The sequence below is a fragment of the Hyla sarda genome, chromosome 8 (assembly GCF_029499605.1).
Source record: "Hyla sarda isolate aHylSar1 chromosome 8, aHylSar1.hap1, whole genome shotgun sequence".
NCBI lineage: Eukaryota > Metazoa > Chordata > Amphibia > Anura > Hylidae > Hyla > Hyla sarda.
The window spans coordinates 114,397,702-114,422,850 of record NC_079196.1 but is presented as its reverse complement, the minus strand read 5'-3'; the positions used below and the strand labels follow the sequence as shown (position 1 = coordinate 114,422,850).

Below are 25,149 nucleotides of genomic sequence, written 5' to 3'. Positions count from 1 at the left end.
AAAACAAATGCCTCATGGCGGATTTCCCATCCATCAATGGATGGTAAATTTTGTTTTTATCATTCACTGACCACAGAAACCAATGCATGGTCAAGCAACAGCAATGACACACCCTTGTGTATAGGCATGAGACCCTCATGTCATTTAACAGGATTCAGCACCACCCACAAGACAGCTACCTGTCATGTCATGTCAAACCTGCACAGGTGTGCTAGATTATTATTATTTAGTTTTATTTTATTTTTTTACACCAATCAGTGTGCAAACATGGTCATTAAAACGCTAAATGAATAGACGTTCATAAACCAGTCAGTGCAACTCATCATTTTGGTCTCCAATTCTCAAACTCAAATTCTCACCCACGGAGGATTAAATGAGAATCTTTCTTGTTTAACACTGGAATGGGGTGGTGCACTGTTCACTACCCGAAGATACTGCCACATCGGGTCAATGCATAGGGCGACAGAAGCAAGCTTCCAAATCAGCTCCCTTTCTCAAAAATCCATTTAATTTATGGTCCCCAGATAGGGAACGTATGTATCAGTATGTGCTCACAAGTCACCCAAGTGCAAGTATTCACACAAAAAAAAACGTGCCTCAGGATGCGATCTGTCGCAAGATCCTTTCTTTTTTTACACTTGATCTAAGCCAAAAGGCCTAGAGGGGATAACCGGGAAAGGGGTGGACCCAACCATGTCCCCTTCATGAGCACTCACATTACTCATAGGAATGGAAGGAAGGCTGGCAGCCAACCAGCCTCCCATACACTTTCTGGGTGGGTGGCAGTCAGCCACCCATACATACATACAGCACAGGCTAAACCCACATCATCACTTAAAAAAAGGACAGGCGACCATTGCACTCTGATGGAGCATTTAGCAATGCAATCCATAGCCTGGCTTTTGCCTGAACCCCCATCACTCCTCCTCTTGCATATAAGACAATATTTCAGATCTGCATATGAAAACAACACGCCTACCTTTGTTGCACATAGCTGCCTGCCTGTCTCTAGTTACCCCACTGGCTGTAGCTGCGTCCCTTCCGACATGGAATAACACCAACTGTAACGATAAACTGAAAATTAACAGTATAAACCTGCATCATTTTGGACTCTGGTATTTGCTGAATCCGGGTGACCTGACAATCGATGGTGGTGCCGCTGGTGATTCTGGCCTTCTTGGAATCTGTTGGGCCTATGTGTTAGCTCACACATCACTTGGGTATCCATGGTAACTACCACAACATGGTCATCTGCAGTTTACATCTAGCCCGTGGCATTGAATGGCATTTTAAAAGTGCTAAGGGTCCTGGTGCAATAATCCTCCCATGAGGATCAGCCTCAACGGCTTTGTAGATTGCACTCATGTCAGCAACTCCATATACATTTTTTTTTCTTCATGCTTCTTTCTTCATCCTTTTTTCTTTCTGTCATTCAGACTTTCATTCATTCGATCTCTCTCACTCACTTGCTTTAACTCATTTGTTCTCACTCACTCACTCACTCACTCAATCACTCACTCACTCATTCACTCTCACTCACTCTCACTCTCTCACTCACTCGCTCACTAAGTCAGTCTCTCTCTCTCTCTCTCTTTTTCTTTTTATATATATTTTTTTCCGTCTTCTTCTTCTTCTTCTTCTTCTTCTTCTTCAGACCCTGTCATAGCACTAATGCCTTTCCAATACCACCAGCAGATGGAGACACTCCATTGCAACATTGGTTGTGAGCAGCAGTTTCTAAAAACAAATGCCTCATGGCGGATTTCCCATCTATAAATGGATGGTAAATTTTGTTTTTATCATTCACTGACCACAGAAACCAATGCATGGTCAAGCAACAGCAATGACACACCCTTGTGTATAGGCATGAGACCCTCATGTCATTTAACAGGATTCAGCACCACCCACAAGACAGCTACCTGTCATGTCATGTCAAACCTGCACAGGTGTGCTAGATTATTATTATTTAGTTTTATTTTATTTTTTTACACCAATCAGTGTGCAAACATGGTCATTAAAACGCTAAATGAATAGACGTTCATAAACCAGTCAGTGCAACTCATCATTTTGGTCTCCAATTCTCAAACTCAAATTCTCACCCACGGAGGATTAAATGAGAATCTTTCTTGTTTAACACTGGAATGGGGTGGTGCACTGTTCACTACCCGAAGATACTGCCACATCGGGTCAATGCATAGGGCGACAGAAGCAAGCTTCCAAATCAGCTCCCTTTCTCAAAAATCCATTTAATTTATGGTCCCCAGATAGGGAACGTATGTATCAGTATGTGCTCACAAGTCACCCAAGTGCAAGTATTCACACAAAAAAAAAACGTGCCTCAGGATGCGATCTGTCGCAAGATCCTTTCTTTTTTTACACTTGATCTAAGCCAAAAGGCCTAGAGGGGATAACCGGGAAAGGGGTGGACCCAACCATGTCCCCTTCATGAGCACTCACATTACTCATAGGAATGGAAGGAAGGCTGGCAGCCAACCAGCCTCCCATACACTTTCTGGGTGGGTGGCAGTCAGCCACCCATACATACATACAGCACAGGCTAAACCCACATCATCACTTAAAAAAAGGACAGGCGACCATTGCACTCTGATGGAGCATTTAGCAATGCAATCCATAGCCTGGCTTTTGCCTGAACCCCCATCACTCCTCCTCTTGCATATAAGACAATATTTCAGATCTGCATATGAAAACAACACGCCTACCTTTGTTGCACATAGCTGCCTGCCTGTCTCTAGTTACCCCACTGGCTGTAGCTGCGTCCCTTCCGACATGGAATAACACCAACTGTAACGATAAACTGAAAATTAACAGTATAAACCTGCATCATTTTGGACTCTGGTATTTGCTGAATCCGGGTGACCTGACAATCGATGGTGGTGCCGCTGGTGATTCTGGCCTTCTTGGAATCTGTTGGGCCTATGTGTTAGCTCACACATCACTTGGGTATCCATGGTAACTACCACAACATGGTCATCTGCAGTTTACATCTAGCCCGTGGCATTGAATGGCATTTTAAAAGTGCTAAGGGTCCTGGTGCAATAATCCTCCCATGAGGATCAGCCTCAACGGCTTTGTAGATTGCACTCATGTCAGCAACTCCATATACATTTTTTTTTCTTCATGCTTCTTTCTTCATCCTTTTTTCTTTCTGTCATTCAGACTTTCATTCATTCGATCTCTCTCACTCACTTGCTTTAACTCATTTGTTCTCACTCACTCACTCACTCACTCAATCACTCACTCACTCATTCACTCTCACTCACTCTCACTCTCTCACTCACTCGCTCACTAAGTCAGTCTCTCTCTCTCTCTCTCTTTTTCTTTTTATATATATTTTTTTCCGTCTTCTTCTTCTTCTTCTTCTTCTTCTTCTTCAGACCCTGTCATAGCACTAATGCCTTTCCAATACCACCAGCAGATGGAGACACTCCATTGCAACATTGGTTGTGAGCAGCAGTTTCTAAAAACAAATGCCTCATGGCGGATTTCCCATCCATCAATGGATGGTAAATTTTGTTTTTATCATTCACTGACCACAGAAACCAATGCATGGTCAAGCAACAGCAATGACACACCCTTGTGTATAGGCATGAGACCCTCATGTCATTTAACAGGATTCAGCACCACCCACAAGACAGCTACCTGTCATGTCATGTCAAACCTGCACAGGTGTGCTAGATTATTATTATTTAGTTTTATTTTATTTTTTTACACCAATCAGTGTGCAAACATGGTCATTAAAACGCTAAATGAATAGACGTTCATAAACCAGTCAGTGCAACTCATCATTTTGGTCTCCAATTCTCAAACTCAAATTCTCACCCACGGAGGATTAAATGAGAATCTTTCTTGTTTAACACTGGAATGGGGTGGTGCACTGTTCACTACCCGAAGATACTGCCACATCGGGTCAATGCATAGGGCGACAGAAGCAAGCTTCCAAATCAGCTCCCTTTCTCAAAAATCCATTTAATTTATGGTCCCCAGATAGGGAACGTATGTATCAGTATGTGCTCACAAGTCACCCAAGTGCAAGTATTCACACAAAAAAAAAACGTGCCTCAGGATGCGATCTGTCGCAAGATCCTTTCTTTTTTTACACTTGATCTAAGCCAAAAGGCCTAGAGGGGATAACCGGGAAAGGGGTGGACCCAACCATGTCCCCTTCATGAGCACTCACATTACTCATAGGAATGGAAGGAAGGCTGGCAGCCAACCAGCCTCCCATAGACTTTCTGGGTGGGTGGCAGTCAGCCACGCATACATACATACAGCACAGGCTAAACCCACATCATCACTTAAAAAAAGGACAGGCGACCATTGCACTCTGATGGAGCATTTAGCAATGCAATCCATAGCCTGGCTTTTGCCTGAACCCCCATCACTCCTCCTCTTGCATATAAGACAATATTTCAGATCTGCATATGAAAACAACACGCCTACCTTTGTTGCACATAGCTGCCTGCCTGTCTCTAGTTACCCCACTGGCTGTAGCTGCGTCCCTTCCGACATGGAATAACACCAACTGTAACGATAAACTGAAAATTAACAGTATAAACCTGCATCATTTTGGACTCTGGTATTTGCTGAATCCGGGTGACCTGACAATCGATGGTGGTGCCGCTGGTGATTCTGGCCTTCTTGGAATCTGTTGGGCCTATGTGTTAGCTCACACATCACTTGGGTATCCATGGTAACTACCACAACATGGTCATCTGCAGTTTACATCTAGCCCGTGGCATTGAATGGCATTTTAAAAGTGCTAAGGGTCCTGGTGCAATAATCCTCCCATGAGGATCAGCCTCAACGGCTTTGTAGATTGCACTCATGTCAGCAACTCCATATACATTTTTTTTTCTTCATGCTTCTTTCTTCATCCTTTTTTCTTTCTGTCATTCAGACTTTCATTCATTCGATCTCTCTCACTCACTTGCTTTAACTCATTTGTTCTCACTCACTCACTCACTCACTCAATCACTCACTCACTCATTCACTCTCACTCACTCTCACTCTCTCACTCACTCGCTCACTAAGTCAGTCTCTCTCTCTCTCTCTCTTTTTCTTTTTATATATATTTTTTTCCGTCTTCTTCTTCTTCTTCTTCTTCTTCTTCTTCTTCTTCTTCAGACCCTGTCATAGCACTAATGCCTTTCCAATACCACCAGCAGATGGAGACACTCCATTGCAACATTGGTTGTGAGCAGCAGTTTCTAAAAACAAATGCCTCATGGCGGATTTCCCATCCATCAATGGATGGTAAATTTTGTTTTTATCATTCACTGACCACAGAAACCAATGCATGGTCAAGCAACAGCAATGACACACCCTTGTGTATAGGCATGAGACCCTCATGTCATTTAACAGGATTCAGCACCACCCACAAGACAGCTACCTGTCATGTCATGTCAAACCTGCACAGGTGTGCTAGATTATTATTATTTAGTTTTATTTTATTTTTTTACACCAATCAGTGTGCAAACATGGTCATTAAAACGCTAAATGAATAGACGTTCATAAACCAGTCAGTGCAACTCATCATTTTGGTCTCCAATTCTCAAACACGGAGGATTAAATGAGAATCTTTCTTGTTTAACACTGGAATGGGGTGGTGCACTGTTCACTACCCGAAGATACTGCCACATCGGGTCAATGCATAGGGCGACAGAAGCAAGCTTCCAAATCAGCTCCCTTTCTCAAAAATCCATTTAATTTATGGTCCCCAGATAGGGAACGTATGTATCAGTATGTGCTCACAAGTCACCCAAGTGCAAGTATTCACACAAAAAAAACGTGCCTCAGGATGCGATCTGTCGCAAGATCCTTTCTTTTTTTACACTTGATCTAAGCCAAAAGGCCTAGAGGGGATAACCGGGAAAGGGGTGGACCCAACCATGTCCCCTTCATGAGCACTCACATTACTCATAGGAATGGAAGGAAGGCTGGCAGCCAACCAGCCTCCCATACACTTTCTGGGTGGGTGGCAGTCAGCCACCCATACATACATACAGCACAGGCTAAACCCACATCATCACTTAAAAAAAGGACAGGCGACCATTGCACTCTGATGGAGCATTTAGCAATGCAATCCATAGCCTGGCTTTTGCCTGAACCCCCATCACTCCTCCTCTTGCATATAAGACAATATTTCAGATCTGCATATGAAAACAACACGCCTACCTTTGTTGCACATAGCTGCCTGCCTGTCTCTAGTTACCCCACTGGCTGTAGCTGCGTCCCTTCCGACATGGAATAACACCAACTGTAACGATAAACTGAAAATTAACAGTATAAACCTGCATCATTTTGGACTCTGGTATTTGCTGAATCCGGGTGACCTGACAATCGATGGTGGTGCCGCTGGTGATTCTGGCCTTCTTGGAATCTGTTGGGCCTATGTGTTAGCTCACACATCACTTGGGTATCCATGGTAACTACCACAACATGGTCATCTGCAGTTTACATCTAGCCCGTGGCTGGCATTTTAAAAGTGCTAAGGGTCCTGGTGCAATAATCCTCCCATGAGGATCAGCCTCAACGGCTTTGTAGATTGCACTCATGTCAGCAACTCCATATACATTTTTTTTTCTTCATGCTTCTTTCTTCATCCTTTTTTCTTTCTGTCATTCAGACTTTCATTCATTCGATCTCTCTCACTCACTTGCTTTAACTCATTTGTTCTCCTCACTCACTCACTCACTCACTCACTCAATCACTCACTCACTCATTCACTCTCACTCACTCTCACTCTCTCACTCACTCGCTCACTAAGTCAGTCTCTCTCTCTCTCTCTTTTTCTTTTTATATATATTTTTTTCCGTCTTCTTCTTCTTCTTCTTCTTCTTCTTCTTCTTCTTCAGACCCTGTCATAGCACTAATGCCTTTCCAATACCACCAGCAGATGGAGACACTCCATTGCAACATTGGTTGTGAGCAGCAGTTTCTAAAAACAAATGCCTCATGGCGGATTTCCCATCCATCAATGGATGGTAAATTTTGTTTTTATCATTCACTGACCACAGAAACCAATGCATGGTCAAGCAACAGCAATGACACACCCTTGTGTATAGGCATGAGACCCTCATGTCATTTAACAGGATTCAGCACCACCCACAAGACAGCTACCTGTCATGTCATGTCAAACCTGCACAGGTGTGCTAGATTATTATTATTTAGTTTTATTTTATTTTTTTACACCAATCAGTGTGCAAACATGGTCATTAAAATGCTAAATGAATAGACGTTCATAAACCAGTCAGTGCAACTCATCATTTTGGTCTCCAATTCTCAAACTCAAATTCTCACCCACGGAGGATTAAATGAGAATCTTTCTTGTTTAACACTGGAATGGGGTGGTGCACTGTTCACTACCCGAAGATACTGCCACATCGGGTCAATGCATAGGGCGACAGAAGCAAGCTTCCAAATCAGCTCCCTTTCTCAAAAATCCATTTAATTTATGGTCCCCAGATAGGGAACGTATGTATCAGTATGTGCTCACAAGTCACCCAAGTGCAAGTATTCACACAAAAAAAAACGTGCCTCAGCATGCGATCTGTCGCAAGATCCTTTCTTTTTTTACACTTGATCTAAGCCAAAAGGCCTAGAGGGGATAACCGGGAAAGGGGTGGACCCAACCATGTCCCCTTCATGAGCACTCACATTACTCATAGGAATGGAAGGAAGGCTGGCAGCCAACCAGCCTCCCATACACTTTCTGGGTGGGTGGCAGTCAGCCACCCATACATACATACAGCACAGGCTAAACCCACATCATCACTTAAAAAAAGGACAGGCGACCATTGCACTCTGATGGAGCATTTAGCAATGCAATCCATAGCCTGGCTTTTGCCTGAACCCCCATCACTCCTTCTCTTGCATATAAGACAATATTTCAGATCTGCATATGAAAACAACACGCCTACCTTTGTTGCACATAGCTGCCTGCCTGTCTCTAGTTACCCCACTGGCTGTAGCTGCGTCCCTTCCGACATGGAATAACACCAACTGTAACGATAAACTGAAAATTAACAGTATAAACCTGCATCATTTTGGACTCTGGTATTTGCTGAATCCGGGTGACCTGACAATCGATGGTGGTGCCGCTGGTGATTCTGGCCTTCTTGGAATCTGTTGGGCCTATGTGTTAGCTCACACATCACTTGGGTATCCATGGTAACTACCACAACATGGTCATCTGCAGTTTACATCTAGCCCGTGGCATTGAATGGCATTTTAAAAGTGCTAAGGGTCCTGGTGCAATAATCCTCCCATGAGGATCAGCCTCAACGGCTTTGTAGATTGCACTCATGTCAGCAACTCCATATACATTTTTTTTTCTTCATGCTTCTTTCTTCATCCTTTTTTCTTTCTGTCATTCAGACTTTCATTCATTCGATCTCTCTCACTCACTTGCTTTAACTCATTTGTTCTCACTCACTCACTCACTCACTCACTCAATCACTCACTCACTCATTCACTCTCACTCACTCTCACTCTCTCACTCACTCGCTCACTAAGTCAGTCTCTCTCTCTCTCTCTTTTTCTTTTTATATATATTTTTTTCCGTCTTCTTCTTCTTCTTCTTCTTCTTCTTCTTCTTCTTCTTCTTCAGACCCTGTCATAGCACTAATGCCTTTCCAATACCACCAGCAGATGGAGACACTCCATTGCAACATTGGTTGTGAGCAGCAGTTTCTAAAAACAAATGCCTCATGGCGGATTTCCCATCCATCAATGGATGGTAAATTTTGTTTTTATCATTCACTGACCACAGAAACCAATGCATGGTCAAGCAACAGCAATGACACACCCTTGTGTATAGGCATGAGACCCTCATGTCATTTAACAGGATTCAGCACCACCCACAAGACAGCTACCTGTCATGTCATGTCAAACCTGCACAGGTGTGCTAGATTATTATTATTTAGTTTTATTTTTTTTTTTTACACCAATCAGTGTGCAAACATGGTCATTAAAACGCTAAATGAATAGACGTTCATAAACCAGTCAGTGCAACTCATCATTTTGGTCTCCAATTCTCAAACTCAAATTCTCACCCACGGAGGATTAAATGAGAATCTTTCTTGTTTAACACTGGAATGGGGTGGTGCACTGTTCACTACCCGAAGATACTGCCACATCGGGTCAATGCATAGGGCGACAGAAGCAAGCTTCCAAATCAGCTCCCTTTCTCAAAAATCCATTTAATTTATGGTCCCCAGATAGGGAACGTATGTATCAGTATGTGCTCACAAGTCACCCAAGTGCAAGTATTCACACAAAAAAAAACGTGCCTCAGGATGCGATCTGTCGCAAGATCCTTTCTTTTTTTACACTTGATCTAAGCCAAAAGGCCTAGAGGGGATAACCGGGAAAGGGGTGGACCCAACCATGTCCCCTTCATGAGCACTCACATTACTCATAGGAATGGAAGGAAGGCTGGCAGCCAACCAGCCTCCCATACACTTTCTGGGTGGGTGGCAGTCAGCCACCCATACATACATACAGCACAGGCTAAACCCACATCATCACTTAAAAAAAGGACAGGCGACCATTGCACTCTGATGGAGCATTTAGCAATGCAATCCATAGCCTGGCTTTTGCCTGAACCCCCATCACTCCTCCTCTTGCATATAAGACAATATTTCAGATCTGCATATGAAAACAACACGCCTACCTTTGTTGCACATAGCTGCCTGCCTGTCTCTAGTTACCCCACTGGCTGTAGCTGCGTCCCTTCCGACATGGAATAACACCAACTGTAACGATAAACTGAAAATTAACAGTATAAACCTGCATCATTTTGGACTCTGGTATTTGCTGAATCCGGGTGACCTGACAATCGATGGTGGTGCCGCTGGTGATTCTGGCCTTCTTGGAATCTGTTGGGCCTATGTGTTAGCTCACACATCACTTGGGTATCCATGGTAACTACCACAACATGGTCATCTGCAGTTTACATCTAGCCCGTGGCATTGAATGGCATTTTAAAAGTGCTAAGGGTCCTGGTGCAATAATCCTCCCATGAGGATCAGCCTCAACGGCTTTGTAGATTGCACTCATGTCAGCAACTCCATATACATTTTTTTTTCTTCATGCTTCTTTCTTCATCCTTTTTTCTTTCTGTCATTCAGACTTTCATTCATTCGATCTCTCTCACTCACTTGCTTTAACTCATTTGTTCTCACTCACTCACTCACTCACTCAATCACTCACTCACTCATTCACTCTCACTCACTCTCACTCTCTCACTCACTCGCTCACTAAGTCAGTCTCTCTCTCTCTCTCTCTTTTTCTTTATATATATATTTTTTTCCGTCTTCTTCTTCTTCTTCTTCTTCTTCAGACCCTGTCATAGCACTAATGCCTTTCCAATACCACCAGCAGATGGAGACACTCCATTGCAACATTGGTTGTGAGCAGCAGTTTCTAAAAACAAATGCCTCATGGCGGATTTCCCATCCATCAATGGATGGTAAATTTTGTTTTTATCATTCACTGACCACAGAAACCAATGCATGGTCAAGCAACAGCAATGACACACCCTTGTGTATAGGCATGAGACCCTCATGTCATTTAACAGGATTCAGCACCACCCACAAGACAGCTACCTGTCATGTCATGTCAAACCTGCACAGGTGTGCTAGATTATTATTATTTAGTTTTATTTTATTTTTTTACACCAATCAGTGTGCAAACATGGTCATTAAAACGCTAAATGAATAGACGTTCATAAACCAGTCAGTGCAACTCATCATTTTGGTCTCCAATTCTCAAACTCAAATTCTCACCCACGGAGGATTAAATGAGAATCTTTCTTGTTTAACACTGGAATGGGGTGGTGCACTGTTCACTACCCGAAGATACTGCCACATCGGGTCAATGCATAGGGCGACAGAAGCAAGCTTCCAAATCAGCTCCCTTTCTCAAAAATCCATTTAATTTATGGTCCCCAGATAGGGAACGTATGTATCAGTATGTGCTCACAAGTCACCCAAGTGCAAGTATTCACACAAAAAAAAAAACGTGCCTCAGGATGCGATCTGTCGCAAGATCCTTTCTTTTTTTACACTTGATCTAAGCCAAAAGGCCTAGAGGGGATAACCGGGAAAGGGGTGGACCCAACCATGTCCCCTTCATGAGCACTCACATTACTCATAGGAATGGAAGGAAGGCTGGCAGCCAACCAGCCTCCCATACACTTTCTGGGTGGGTGGCAGTCAGCCACCCATACATACATACAGCACAGGCTAAACCCACATCATCACTTAAAAAAAGGACAGGCGACCATTGCACTCTGATGGAGCATTTAGCAATGCAATCCATAGCCTGGCTTTTGCCTGAACCCCCATCACTCCTCCTCTTGCATATAAGACAATATTTCAGATCTGCATATGAAAAAAACACGCCTACCTTTGTTGCACATAGCTGCCTGCCTGTCTCTAGTTACCCCACTGGCTGTAGCTGCGTCCCTTCCGACATGGAATAACACCAACTGTAACGATAAACTGAAAATTAACAGTATAAACCTGCATCATTTTGGACTCTGGTATTTGCTGAATCCGGGTGACCTGACAATCGATGGTGGTGCCGCTGGTGATTCTGGCCTTCTTGGAATCTGTTGGGCCTATGTGTTAGCTCACACATCACTTGGGTATCCATGGTAACTACCACAACATGGTCATCTGCAGTTTACATCTAGCCCGTGGCATTGAATGGCATTTTAAAAGTGCTAAGGGTCCTGGTGCAATAATCCTCCCATGAGGATCAGCCTCAACGGCTTTGTAGATTGCACTCATGTCAGCAACTCCATATACATTTTTTTTTCTTCATGCTTCTTTCTTCATCCTTTTTTCTTTCTGTCATTCAGACTTTCATTCATTCGATCTCTCTCACTCACTTGCTTTAACTCATTTGTTCTCACTCACTCACTCACTCAATCACTCACTCACTCATTCACTCTCACTCACTCTCACTCTCTCACTCACTCGCTCACTAAGTCAGTCTCTCTCTCTCTCTCTCTTTTTCTTTTTATATATATTTTTTTCCGTCTTCTTCTTCTTCTTCTTCTTCTTCTTCTTCTTCAGACCCTGTCATAGCACTAATGCCTTTCCAATACCACCAGCAGATGGAGACACTCCATTGCAACATTGGTTGTGAGCAGCAGTTTCTAAAAACAAATGCCTCATGGCGGATTTCCCATCCATCAATGGATGGTAAATTTTGCTTTTATCATTCACTGACCACAGAAACCAATGCATGGTCAAGCAACAGCAATGACACACCCTTGTGTATAGGCATGAGACCCTCATGTCATTTAACAGGATTCAGCACCACCCACAAGACAGCTACCTGTCATGTCATGTCAAACCTGCACAGGTGTGCTAGATTATTATTATTTAGTTTTATTTTATTTTTTTACACCAATCAGTGTGCAAACATGGTCATTAAAACGCTAAATGAATAGACGTTCATAAACCAGTCAGTGCAACTCATCATTTTGGTCTCCAATTCTCAAACTCAAATTCTCACCCACGGAGGATTAAATGAGAATCTTTCTTGTTTAACACTGGAATGGGGTGGTGCACTGTTCACTACCCGAAGATACTGCCACATCGGGTCAATGCATAGGGCGACAGAAGCAAGCTTCCAAATCAGCTCCCTTTCTCAAAAATCCATTTAATTTATGGTCCCCAGATAGGGAACGTATGTATCAGTATGTGCTCACAAGTCACCCAAGTGCAAGTATTCACACAAAAAAAAACGTGCCTCAGGATGCGATCTGTCGCAAGATCCTTTCTTTTTTTACACTTGATCTAAGCCAAAAGGCCTAGAGGGGATAACCGGGAAAGGGGTGGACCCAACCATGTCCCCTTCATGAGCACTCACATTACTCATAGGAATGGAAGGAAGGCTGGCAGCCAACCAGCCTCCCATACACTTTCTGGGTGGGTGGCAGTCAGCCACCCATACATACATACAGCACAGGCTAAACCCACATCATCACTTAAAAAAAGGACAGGCGACCATTGCACTCTGATGGAGCATTTAGCAATGCAATCCATAGCCTGGCTTTTGCCTGAACCCCCATCACTCCTCCTCTTGCATATAAGACAATATTTCAGATCTGCATATGAAAACAACACGCCTACCTTTGTTGCACATAGCTGCCTGCCTGTCTCTAGTTACCCCACTGGCTGTAGCTGCGTCCCTTCCGACATGGAATAACACCAACTGTAACGATAAACTGAAAATTAACAGTATAAACCTGCATCATTTTGGACTCTGGTATTTGCTGAATCCGGGTGACCTGACAATCGATGGTGGTGCCGCTGGTGATTCTGGCCTTCTTGGAATCTGTTGGGCCTATGTGTTAGCTCACACATCACTTGGGTATCCATGGTAACTACCACAACATGGTCATCTGCAGTTTACATCTAGCCCGTGGCATTGAATGGCATTTTAAAAGTGCTAAGGGTCCTGGTGCAATAATCCTCCCATGAGGATCAGCCTCAACGGCTTTGTAGATTGCACTCATGTCAGCAACTCCATATACATTTTTTTTTCTTCATGCTTCTTTCTTCATCCTTTTTTCTTTCTGTCATTCAGACTTTCATTCATTCGATCTCTCTCACTCACTTGCTTTAACTCATTTGTTCTCACTCACTCACTCACTCACTCAATCACTCACTCACTCATTCACTCTCACTCACTCTCACTCTCTCACTCACTCGCTCACTAAGTCAGTCTCTCTCTCTCTCTCTCTTTTTCTTTTTATATATATTTTTTTCCGTCTTCTTCTTCTTCTTCTTCTTCTTCTTCAGACCCTGTCATAGCACTAATGCCTTTCCAATACCACCAGCAGATGGAGACACTCCATTGCAACATTGGTTGTGAGCAGCAGTTTCTAAAAACAAATGCCTCATGGCGGATTTCCCATCCATCAATGGATGGTAAATTTTGTTTTTATCATTCACTGACCACAGAAACCAATGCATGGTCAAGCAACAGCAATGACACACCCTTGTGTATAGGCATGAGACCCTCATGTCATTTAACAGGATTCAGCACCACCCACAAGACAGCTACCTGTCATGTCATGTCAAACCTGCACAGGTGTGCTAGATTATTATTATTTAGTTTTATTTTATTTTTTTACACCAATCAGTGTGCAAACATGGTCATTAAAACGCTAAATGAATAGACGTTCATAAACCAGTCAGTGCAACTCATCATTTTGGTCTCCAATTCTCAAACTCAAATTCTCACCCACGGAGGATTAAATGAGAATCTTTCTTGTTTAACACTGGAATGGGGTGGTGCACTGTTCACTACCCGAAGATACTGCCACATCGGGTCAATGCATAGGGCGACAGAAGCAAGCTTCCAAATCAGCTCCCTTTCTCAAAAATCCATTTAATTTATGGTCCCCAGATAGGGAACGTATGTATCAGTATGTGCTCACAAGTCACCCAAGTGCAAGTATTCACACAAAAAAAAACGTGCCTCAGGATGCGATCTGTCGCAAGATCCTTTCTTTTTTTACACTTGATCTAAGCCAAAAGGCCTAGAGGGGATAACCGGGAAAGGGGTGGACCCAACCATGTCCCCTTCATGAGCACTCACATTACTCATAGGAATGGAAGGAAGGCTGGCAGCCAACCAGCCTCCCATACACTTTCTGGGTGGGTGGCAGTCAGCCACCCATACATACATACAGCACAGGCTAAACCCACATCATCACTTAAAAAAAGGACAGGCGACCATTGCACTCTGATGGAGCATTTAGCAATGCAATCCATAGCCTGGCTTTTGCCTGAACCCCCATCACTCCTCCTCTTGCATATAAGACAATATTTCAGATCTGCATATGAAAACAACACGCCTACCTTTGTTGCACATAGCTGCCTGCCTGTCTCTAGTTACCCCACTGGCTGTAGCTGCGTCCCTTCCGACATGGAATAACACCAACTGTAACGATAAACTGAAAATTAACAGTATAAACCTGCATCATTTTGGACTCTGGTATTTGCTGAATCCGGGTGACCTGACAATCGATGGTGGTGCCGCTGGTGATTCTGGCCTTCTTGGAATCTGTTGGGCCTATGTGTTAGCTCACACATCACTTGGGTATCCATGGTAACTACCACAACATGGTCATCTGCAGTTTACATCTAGCCCGTGGCATTGAATGGCATTTTAAAAGTGCTAAGGGTCCTGGTGCAATAATCCTCCCATGAGGATCAGCCTCAACGGCTTTGTAGATTGCACTCATGTCAGCAACTCCATATACATTTTTTTTTCTTCATGCTTCTTTCTTCATCCTTTTTTCTTTCTGTCATTCAGACTTTCATTCATTCGATCTCTCTCACTCACTTGCTTTAACTCATTTGTTCTCACTCACTCACTCACTCACTCAATCACTCACTCACTCATTCACTCTCACTCACTCTCACTCTCTCACTCACTCGCTCACTAAGTCAGTCTCTCTCTCTCTCTCTCTCTTTTTCTTTTTATATATATTTTTTTCCGTCTTCTTCTTCTTCTTCTTCTTCTTCTTCTTCTTCTTCTTCTTCTTCTTCAGACCCTGTCATAGCACTAATGCCTTTCCAATACCACCAGCAGATGGAGACACTCCATTGCAACATTGGTTGTGAGCAGCAGTTTCTAAAAACAAATGCCTCATGGCGGATTTCCCATCCATCAATGGATGGTAAATTTTGTTTTTATCATTCACTGACCACAGAAACCAATGCATGGTCAAGCAACAGCAATGACACACCCTTGTGTATAGGCATGAGACCCTCATGTCATTTAACAGGATTCAGCACCACCCACAAGACAGCTACCTGTCATGTCATGTCAAACCTGCACAGGTGTGCTAGATTATTATTATTTAGTTTTATTTTATTTTTTTACACCAATCAGTGTGCAAACATGGTCATTAAAACGCTAAATGAATAGACGTTCATAAACCAGTCAGTGCAACTCATCATTTTGGTCTCCAATTCTCAAACACGGAGGATTAAATGAGAATCTTTCTTGTTTAACACTGGAATGGGGTGGTGCACTGTTCACTACCCGAAGATACTGCCACATCGGGTCAATGCATAGGGCGACAGAAGCAAGCTTCCAAATCAGCTCCCTTTCTCAAAAATCCATTTAATTTATGGTCCCCAGATAGGGAACGTATGTATCAGTATGTGCTCACAAGTCACCCAAGTGCAAGTATTCACACAAAAAAAACGTGCCTCAGGATGCGATCTGTCGCAAGATCCTTTCTTTTTTTACACTTGATCTAAGCCAAAAGGCCTAGAGGGGATAACCGGGAAAGGGGTGGACCCAACCATGTCCCCTTCATGAGCACTCACATTACTCATAGGAATGGAAGGAAGGCTGGCAGCCAACCAGCCTCCCATACACTTTCTGGGTGGGTGGCAGTCAGCCACCCATACATACATACAGCACAGGCTAAACCCACATCATCACTTAAAAAAAGGACAGGCGACCATTGCACTCTGATGGAGCATTTAGCAATGCAATCCATAGCCTGGCTTTTGCCTGAACCCCCATCACTCCTCCTCTTGCATATAAGACAATATTTCAGATCTGCATATGAAAACAACACGCCTATTGTTGCACATAGCTGCCTGCCTGTCTCTAGTTACCCCACTGGCTGTAGCTGCGTCCCTTCCGACATGGAATAACACCAACTGTAACGATAAACTGAAAATTAACAGTATAAACCTGCATCATTTTGGACTCTGGTATTTGCTGAATCCGGGTGACCTGACAATCGATGGTGGTGCCGCTGGTGATTCTGGCCTTCTGTTGGGCCTATGTGTTAGCTCACACATCACTTGGGTATCCATGGTAACTACCACAACATGGTCATCTGCAGTTTACATCTAGCCCGTGGCATTGAATGGCATTTTAAAAGTGCTAAGGGTCCTGGTGCAATAATCCTCCCATGAGGATCAGCCTCAACGGCTTTGTAGATTGCACTCATGTCAGCAACTCCATATACATTTTTTTTTCTTCATGCTTCTTTCTTCATCCTTTTTTCTTTCTGTCATTCAGACTTTCATTCATTCGATCTCTCTCACTCACTTGCTTTAACTCATTTGTTCTCACTCACTCACTCACTCACTCAATCACTCACTCACTCATTCACTCTCACTCACTCTCACTCTCTCACTCACTCGCTCACTAAGTCAGTCTCTCTCTCTCTCTCTTTTTCTTTTTATATATATTTTTTTCCGTCTTCTTCTTCTTCTTCTTCTCCTTCTTCTTCTTCTTCTTCTTCAGACCCTGTCATAGCACTAATGCCTTTCCAATACCACCAGCAGATGGAGACACTCCATTGCAACATTGGTTGTGAGCAGCAGTTTCTAAAAACAAATGCCTCATGGCGGATTTCCCATCCATCAATGGATGGTAAATTTTGTTTTTATCATTCACTGACCACAGAAACCAATGCATGGTCAAGCAACAGCAATGACACACCCTTGTGTATAGGCATGAGACCCTCATGTCATTTAACAGGATTCAGCACCACCCACAAGACAGCTACCTGTCATGTCATGTCAAACCTGCACAGGTGTGCTAGATTATTATTATTTAGTTTTATTTTATTTTTTTACACCAATCAGTGTGCAAACATGGTCATTAAAACGCTAAATGAATAGACGTTCATAAACCAGTCAGTGCAACTCATCATTTTGGTCTCCAATTCTCAAACTCAAATTCTCACCCACGGAGGATTAAATGAGAATCTTTCTTGTTTAACACTGGAATGGGGTGGTGCACTGTTCACTACCCGAAGATACTGCCACATCGGGTCAATGCATAGGGCGACAGAAGCAAGCTTCCAAATCAGCTCCCTTTCTCAAAAATCCATTTAATTTATGGTCCCCAGATAGGGAACGTATGTATCAGTATGTGCTCACAAGTCACCCAAGTGCAAGTATTCACACAAAAAAAAACGTGCCTCAGGATGCGATCTGTCGCAAGATCCTTTCTTTTTTTACACTTGATCTAAGCCAAAAGGCCTAGAGGGGATAACCGGGAAAGGGGTGGACCCAACCATGTCCCCTTCATGAGCACTCACATTACTCATAGGAATGGAAGGAAGGCTGGCAGCCAACCAGCCTCCCATACACTTTCTGGGTGGGTGGCAGTCAGCCACCCATACATACATACAGCACAGGCTAAACCCACATCATCACTTAAAAAAAGGACAGGCGACCATTGCACTCTGATGGAGCATTTAGCAATGCAATCCATAGCCTGGCTTTTGCCTGAACCCCCATCACTCCTCCTCTTGCATATAAGACAATATTTCAGATCTGCATATGAAAACAACACGCCTACCTTTGTTGCACATAGCTGCCTGCCTGTCTCTAGTTACCCCACTGGCTGTAGCTGCGTCCCTTCCGACATGGAATAACACCAACTGTAACGATAAACTGAAAATTAACAGTATAAACCTGCATCATTTTGGACTCTGGTATTTGCTGAATCCGGGTGACCTGACAATCGATGGTGGTGCCGCTGGTGATTCTGGCCTTCTTGGAATCTGTTGGGCCTATGTGTTAGCTCACACATCACTTGGGTATCCATGGTAACTACCACAACATGGTCATCTGCAGTTTACATCTAGCCCGTGGCATTGAATGGCATTTTAAAAGTGCTAAGGGTCCTGGTGCAATAATCCTCCCATGAGGATCAGCCTCAACGGCTTTGTAGATTGCACTCATGTCAGCAACTCCATATACATTTTTTTTTCTTCATGCTTCTTTCTTCATCCTTTTTTCTTTCTGTCATTCAGACTTTCATTCATTCGATCTCTCTCACTCACTTGCTTTAACTCATTTGTTCTCACTCACTCACTCACTCACTCAATCACTCACTCACTCATTCACTCTCACTCACTCTCACTCTCTCACTCACTCGCTCACTAAGTCAGTCTCTCTCTCTCTCTCTCTTTTTCTTTTTATATATATTTTTTTCCGTCTTCTTCTTCTTCTTCTTCTTCTTCTTCTTCAGACCCTGTCATAGCACTAATGCCTTTCCAATACCACCAGCAGATGGAGACACTCCATTGCAACATTGGTTGTGAGCAGCAGTTTCTAAAAACAAATGCCTCATGGCGGATTTCCCATCCATCAATGGATGGTAAATTTTGTTTTTATCATTCACTGACCACAGAAACCAATGCATGGTCAAGCAACAGCAATGACACACCCTTGTGTATAGGCATGAGACCCTCATGTCATTTAACAGGATTCAGCACCACCCACAAGACAGCTACCTGTCATGTCATGTCAAACCTGCACAGGTGTGCTAGATTATTATTATTTAGTTTTATTTTATTTTTTTACACCAATCAGTGTGCAAACATGGTCATTAAAACGCTAAATGAATAGACGTTCATAAACCAGTCAGTGCAACTCATCATTTTGGTCTCCAATTCTCAAACTCAAATTCTCACCCACGGAGGATTAAATGAGAATCTTTCTTGTTTAACACTGGAATGGGGTGGTGCACTGTTCACTACCCGAAGATACTGCCACATCGGGTCAATGCATAGGGCGACAGAAGCAAGCTTCCAAATCAGCTCCCTTTCTCAAAAATCCATTTAATTTATGGTCCCCAGATAGGGAACGTATGTATCAGTATGTGCTCACAAGTCACCCAAGTGCAAGTATTCACACAAAAAAAAAACGTGCCTCAGGATGCGATCTGTCGCAAGATCCTTTCTTTTTTTACACTTGATCTAAGCCAAAAGGCCTAGAGGGGATAACCGGGAAAGGGGTGGACCCAACCATGTCCCCTTCATGAGCACTCACATTACTCATAGGAATGGAAGGAAGGCTGGCAGCCAACCAGCCTCCCATACACTTTCTGGGTGGGTGGCAGTCAGCCACCCATACATACATACAGCACAGGCTAAACCCACATCATCACTTAAAAAAAGGACAGGCGACCATTGCACTCTGATGGAGCATTTAGCAATGCAATCCATAGCCTGGCTTTTGCCTGAACCCCCATCACTCCTCCTCTTGCATATAAGACAATATTTCAGATCTGCATATGAAAACAACACGCCTACCTTTGTTGCACATAGCTGCCTGCCTGTCTCTAGTTACCCCACTGGCTGTAGCTGCGTCCCTTCCGACATGGAATAACACCAACTGTAACGATAAACTGAAAATTAACAGTATAAACCTGCATCATTTTGGACTCTGGTATTTGCTGAATCCGGGTGACCTGACAATCGATGGTGGTGCCGCTGGTGATTCTGGCCTTCTTGGAATCTGTTGGGCCTATGTGTTAGCTCACACATCACTTGGGTATCCATGGTAACTACCACAACATGGTCATCTGCAGTTTACATCTAGCCCGTGGCATTGAATGGCATTTTAAAAGTGCTAAGGGTCCTGGTGCAATAATCCTCCCATGAGGATCAGCCTCAACGGCTTTGTAGATTGCACTCATGTCAGCAACTCCATATACATTTTTTTTTCTTCATGCTTCTTTCTTCATCCTTTTTTCTTTCTGTCATTCAGACTTTCATTCATTCGATCTCTCTCACTCACTTGCTTTAACTCATTTGTTCTCACTCACTCACTCACTCACTCAATCACTCACTCACTCATTCACTCTCACTCACTCTCACTCTCTCACTCACTCGCTCACTAAGTCAGTCTCTCTCTCTCTCTCTCTTTTTCTTTTTATATATATTTTTTTCCGTCTTCTTCTTCTTCTTCAGACCCTGTTCTTCAGACCCTGTCATAGCACTAATGCCTTTCCAATACCACCAGCAGATGGAGACACTCCATTGCAACATTGGTTGTGAGCAGCAGTTTCTAAAAACAAATGCCTCATGGCGGATTTCCCATCCATCAATGGATGGTAAATTTTGTTTTTATCATTCACTGACCACAGAAACCAATGCATGGTCAAGCAACAGCAATGACACACCCTTGTGTATAGGCATGAGACCCTCATGTCATTTAACAGGATTCAGCACCACCCACAAGACAGCTACCTGTCATGTCATGTCAAACCTGCACAGGTGTGCTAGATTATTATTATTTAGTTTTATTTTATTTTTTTACACCAATCAGTGTGCAAACATGGTCATTAAAACGCTAAATGAATAGACGTTCATAAACCAGTCAGTGCAACTCATCATTTTGGTCTCCAATTCTCAAACTCAAATTCTCACCCACGGAGGATTAAATGAGAATCTTTCTTGTTTAACACTGGAATGGGGTGGTGCACTGTTCACTACCCGAAGATACTGCCACATCGGGTCAATGCATAGGGCGACAGAAGCAAGCTTCCAAATCAGCTCCCTTTCTCAAAAATCCATTTAATTTATGGTCCCCAGATAGGGAACGTATGTATCAGTATGTGCTCACAAGTCACCCAAGTGCAAGTATTCACACAAAAAAAAACGTGCCTCAGGATGCGATCTGTCGCAAGATCCTTTCTTTTTTTACACTTGATCTAAGCCAAAAGGCCTAGAGGGGATAACCGGGAAAGGGGTGGACCCAACCATGTCCCCTTCATGAGCACTCACATTACTCATAGGAATGGAAGGAAGGCTGGCAGCCAACCAGCCTCCCATACACTTTCTGGGTGGGTGGCAGTCAGCCACCCATACATACATACAGCACAGGCTAAACCCACATCATCACTTAAAAAAAGGACAGGCGACCATTGCACTCTGATGGAGCATTTAGCAATGCAATCCATAGCCTGGCTTTTGCCTGAACCCCCATCACTCCTCCTCTTGCATATAAGACAATATTTCAGATCTGCATATGAAAACAACACGCCTACCTTTGTTGCACATAGCTGCCTGCCTGTCTCTAGTTACCCCACTGGCTGTAGCTGCGTCCCTTCCGACATGGAATAACACCAACTGTAACGATAAACTGAAAATTAACAGTATAAACCTGCATCATTTTGGACTCTGGTATTTGCTGAATCCGGGTGACCTGACAATCGATGGTGGTGCCGCTGGTGATTCTGGCCTTCTTGGAATCTGTTGGGCCTATGTGTTAGCTCACACATCACTTGGGTATCCATGGTAACTACCACAACATGGTCATCTGCAGTTTACATCTAGCCCGTGGCATTGAATGGCATTTTAAAAGTGCTAAGGGTCCTGGTGCAATAATCCTCCCATGAGGATCAGCCTCAACGGCTTTGTAGATTGCACTCATGTCAGCAACTCCATATACATTTTTTTTTCTTCATGCTTCTTTCTTCATCCTTTTTTCTTTCTGTCATTCAGACTTTCATTCATTCGATCTCTCTCACTCACTTGCTTTAACTCATTTGTTCTCACTCACTCACTCACTCACTCAATCACTCACTCACTCATTCACTCTCACTCACTCTCACTCTCTCACTCACTCGCTCACTAAGTCAGTCTCTCTCTCTCTCTCTCTTTTTCTTTTTATATATATTTTTTTCCGTCTTCTTCTTCTTCTTCTTCTTCTTCTTCTTCTTCTTCTTCTTCTTCTTCTTCTTCAGACCCTGTCATAGCACTAATGCCTTTCCAATACCACCAGCAGATGGAGACACTCCATTGCAACATTGGTTGTGAGCAGCAGTTTCTAAAAACAAATGCCTCATGGCGGATTTCCCATCCATCAATGGATGGTAAATTTTGTTTTTATCATTCACTGACCACAGAAACCAATGCATGGTCAAGCAACAGCAATGACACACCCTTGTGTATAGGCATGAGACCCTCATGTCATTTAACAGGATTCAGCACCACCCACAAGACAGCTACCTGTCATGTCATGTCAAACCTGCACAGGTGTGCTAGATTATTATTATTTAGTTTTATTTTATTTTTTTACACCAATCAGTGTGCAAACATGGTCATTAAAACGCTAAATGAATAGACGTTCATAAACCAGTCAGTGCAACTCATCATTTTGGTCTCCAATTCTCAAACTCAAATTCTCACCCACGGAGGATTAAATGAGAATCTTTCTTGTTTAACACTGGAATGGGGTGGTGCACTGTTCACTACCCGAAGATACTGCCACATCGGGTCAATGCATAGGGCGACAGAAGCAAGCTTCCAAATCAGCTCCCTTTCTCAAAAATCCATTTAATTTATGGTCCCCAGATAGGGAACGTATGTATCAGTATGTGCTCACAAGTCACCCAAGTGCAAGTATTCACACAAAAAAAAACGTGCCTCAGGATGCGATCTGTCGCAAGATCCTTTCTTTTTTTACACTTGATCTAAGCCAAAAGGCCTAGAGGGGATAACCGGGAAAGGGGTGGACCCAACCATGTCCCCTTCATGAGCACTCACATTACTCATAGGAATGGAAGGAAGGCTGGCAGCCAACCAGCCTCCCATACACTTTCTGGGTGGGTGGCAGTCAGCCACCCATACATACATACAGCACAGGCTAAACCCACATCATCACTTAAAAAAAGGACAGGCGACCATTGCACTCTGATGGAGCATTTAGCAATGCAATCCATAGCCTGGCTTTTGCCTGAACCCCCATCACTCCTCCTCTTGCATATAAGACAATATTTCAGATCTGCATATGAAAACAACACGCCTACCTTTGTTGCACATAGCTGCCTGCCTGTCTCTAGTTACCCCACTGGCTGTAGCTGCGTCCCTTCCGACATGGAATAACACCAACTGTAACGATAAACTGAAAATTAACAGTATAAACCTGCATCATTTTGGACTCTGGTATTTGCTGAATCCGGGTGGTGACCTGACAATCGATGGTGGTGCCGCTGGTGATTCTGGCCTTCTTGGAATCTGTTGGGCCTATGTGTTAGCTCACACATCACTTGGGTATCCATGGTAACTACCACAACATGGTCATCTGCAGTTTACATCTAGCCCGTGGCATTGAATGGCATTTTAAAAGTGCTAAGGGTCCTGGTGCAATAATCCTCCCATGAGGATCAGCCTCAACGGCTTTGTAGATTGCACTCATGTCAGCAACTCCATATACATTTTTTTTTCTTCATGCTTCTTTCTTCATCCTTTTTTCTTTCTGTCATTCAGACTTTCATTCATTCGATCTCTCTCACTCACTTGCTTTAACTCATTTGTTCTCACTCACTCACTCACTCACTCAATCACTCACTCACTCATTCACTCTCACTCACTCTCACTCTCTCACTCACTCGCTCACTAAGTCAGTCTCTCTCTCTCTCTCTCTTTTTCTTTTTATATATATTTTTTTCCGTCTTCTTCTTCTTCTTCTTCTTCTTCTTCTTCAGACCCTGTCATAGCACTAATGCCTTTCCAATACCACCAGCAGATGGAGACACTCCATTGCAACATTGGTTGTGAGCAGCAGTTTCTAAAAACAAATGCCTCATGGCGGATTTCCCATCCATCAATGGATGGTAAATTTTGTTTTTATCATTCACTGACCACAGAAACCAATGCATGGTCAAGCAACAGCAATGACACACCCTTGTGTATAGGCATGAGACCCTCATGTCATTTAACAGGATTCAGCACCACCCACAAGACAGCTACCTGTCATGTCATGTCAAACCTGCACAGGTGTGCTAGATTATTATTATTTAGTTTTATTTTATTTTTTTACACCAATCAGTGTGCAAACATGGTCATTAAAACGCTAAATGAATAGACGTTCATAAACCAGTCAGTGCAACTCATCATTTTGGTCTCCAATTCTCAAACTCAAATTCTCACCCACGGAGGATTAAATGAGAATCTTTCTTGTTTAACACTGGAATGGGGTGGTGCACTGTTCACTACCCGAAGATACTGCCACATCGGGTCAATGCATAGGGCGACAGAAGCAAGCTTCCAAATCAGCTCCCTTTCTCAAAAATCCATTAAATTTATGGTCCCCAGATAGGGAACGTATGTATCAGTATGTGCTCACAAGTCACCCAAGTGCAAGTATTCACACAAAAAAAAACGTGCCTCAGGATGCGATCTGTCGCAAGATCCTTTCTTTTTTTACACTTGATCTAAGCCAAAAGGCCTAGAGGGGATAACCGGGAAAGGGGTGGACCCAACCATGTCCCCTTCATGAGCACTCACATTACTCATAGGAATGGAAGGAAGGCTGGCAGCCA

General features: G+C 43.3%; 15 pseudogenes; all 15 read right to left on the bottom strand.

The window, feature by feature from the left end:
* Positions 1 to 404: 404 nt before the first annotated feature.
* LOC130286501 (U2 spliceosomal RNA) lies at positions 405 to 668 on the bottom strand (annotated as a pseudogene).
* Positions 669 to 2,144: 1,476 nt separating this feature from the next.
* Positions 2,145 to 2,409, bottom strand: LOC130287998 (U2 spliceosomal RNA; annotated as a pseudogene).
* Positions 2,410 to 3,885: 1,476 nt separating this feature from the next.
* Positions 3,886 to 4,150, bottom strand: LOC130287997 (U2 spliceosomal RNA; annotated as a pseudogene).
* Positions 4,151 to 5,621: 1,471 nt separating this feature from the next.
* On the bottom strand, positions 5,622 to 5,884 carry LOC130288746 (U2 spliceosomal RNA; annotated as a pseudogene).
* Positions 5,885 to 7,365: 1,481 nt separating this feature from the next.
* LOC130287707 (U2 spliceosomal RNA) lies at positions 7,366 to 7,629 on the bottom strand (annotated as a pseudogene).
* Positions 7,630 to 9,119: 1,490 nt separating this feature from the next.
* On the bottom strand, positions 9,120 to 9,383 carry LOC130286500 (U2 spliceosomal RNA; annotated as a pseudogene).
* Positions 9,384 to 10,853: 1,470 nt separating this feature from the next.
* Positions 10,854 to 11,119, bottom strand: LOC130288305 (U2 spliceosomal RNA; annotated as a pseudogene).
* A 1,475-nt stretch (positions 11,120 to 12,594) lies between these two features.
* On the bottom strand, positions 12,595 to 12,858 carry LOC130286499 (U2 spliceosomal RNA; annotated as a pseudogene).
* Positions 12,859 to 14,331: 1,473 nt separating this feature from the next.
* LOC130286497 (U2 spliceosomal RNA) lies at positions 14,332 to 14,595 on the bottom strand (annotated as a pseudogene).
* A 1,482-nt stretch (positions 14,596 to 16,077) lies between these two features.
* Positions 16,078 to 16,340, bottom strand: LOC130288735 (U2 spliceosomal RNA; annotated as a pseudogene).
* Positions 16,341 to 17,815: 1,475 nt separating this feature from the next.
* On the bottom strand, positions 17,816 to 18,079 carry LOC130286496 (U2 spliceosomal RNA; annotated as a pseudogene).
* A 1,476-nt stretch (positions 18,080 to 19,555) lies between these two features.
* LOC130287996 (U2 spliceosomal RNA) lies at positions 19,556 to 19,820 on the bottom strand (annotated as a pseudogene).
* A 1,475-nt stretch (positions 19,821 to 21,295) lies between these two features.
* Positions 21,296 to 21,559, bottom strand: LOC130286495 (U2 spliceosomal RNA; annotated as a pseudogene).
* Positions 21,560 to 23,059: 1,500 nt separating this feature from the next.
* On the bottom strand, positions 23,060 to 23,323 carry LOC130286494 (U2 spliceosomal RNA; annotated as a pseudogene).
* Positions 23,324 to 24,802: 1,479 nt separating this feature from the next.
* On the bottom strand, positions 24,803 to 25,066 carry LOC130289525 (U2 spliceosomal RNA; annotated as a pseudogene).
* Positions 25,067 to 25,149: the final 83 nt, after the last annotated feature.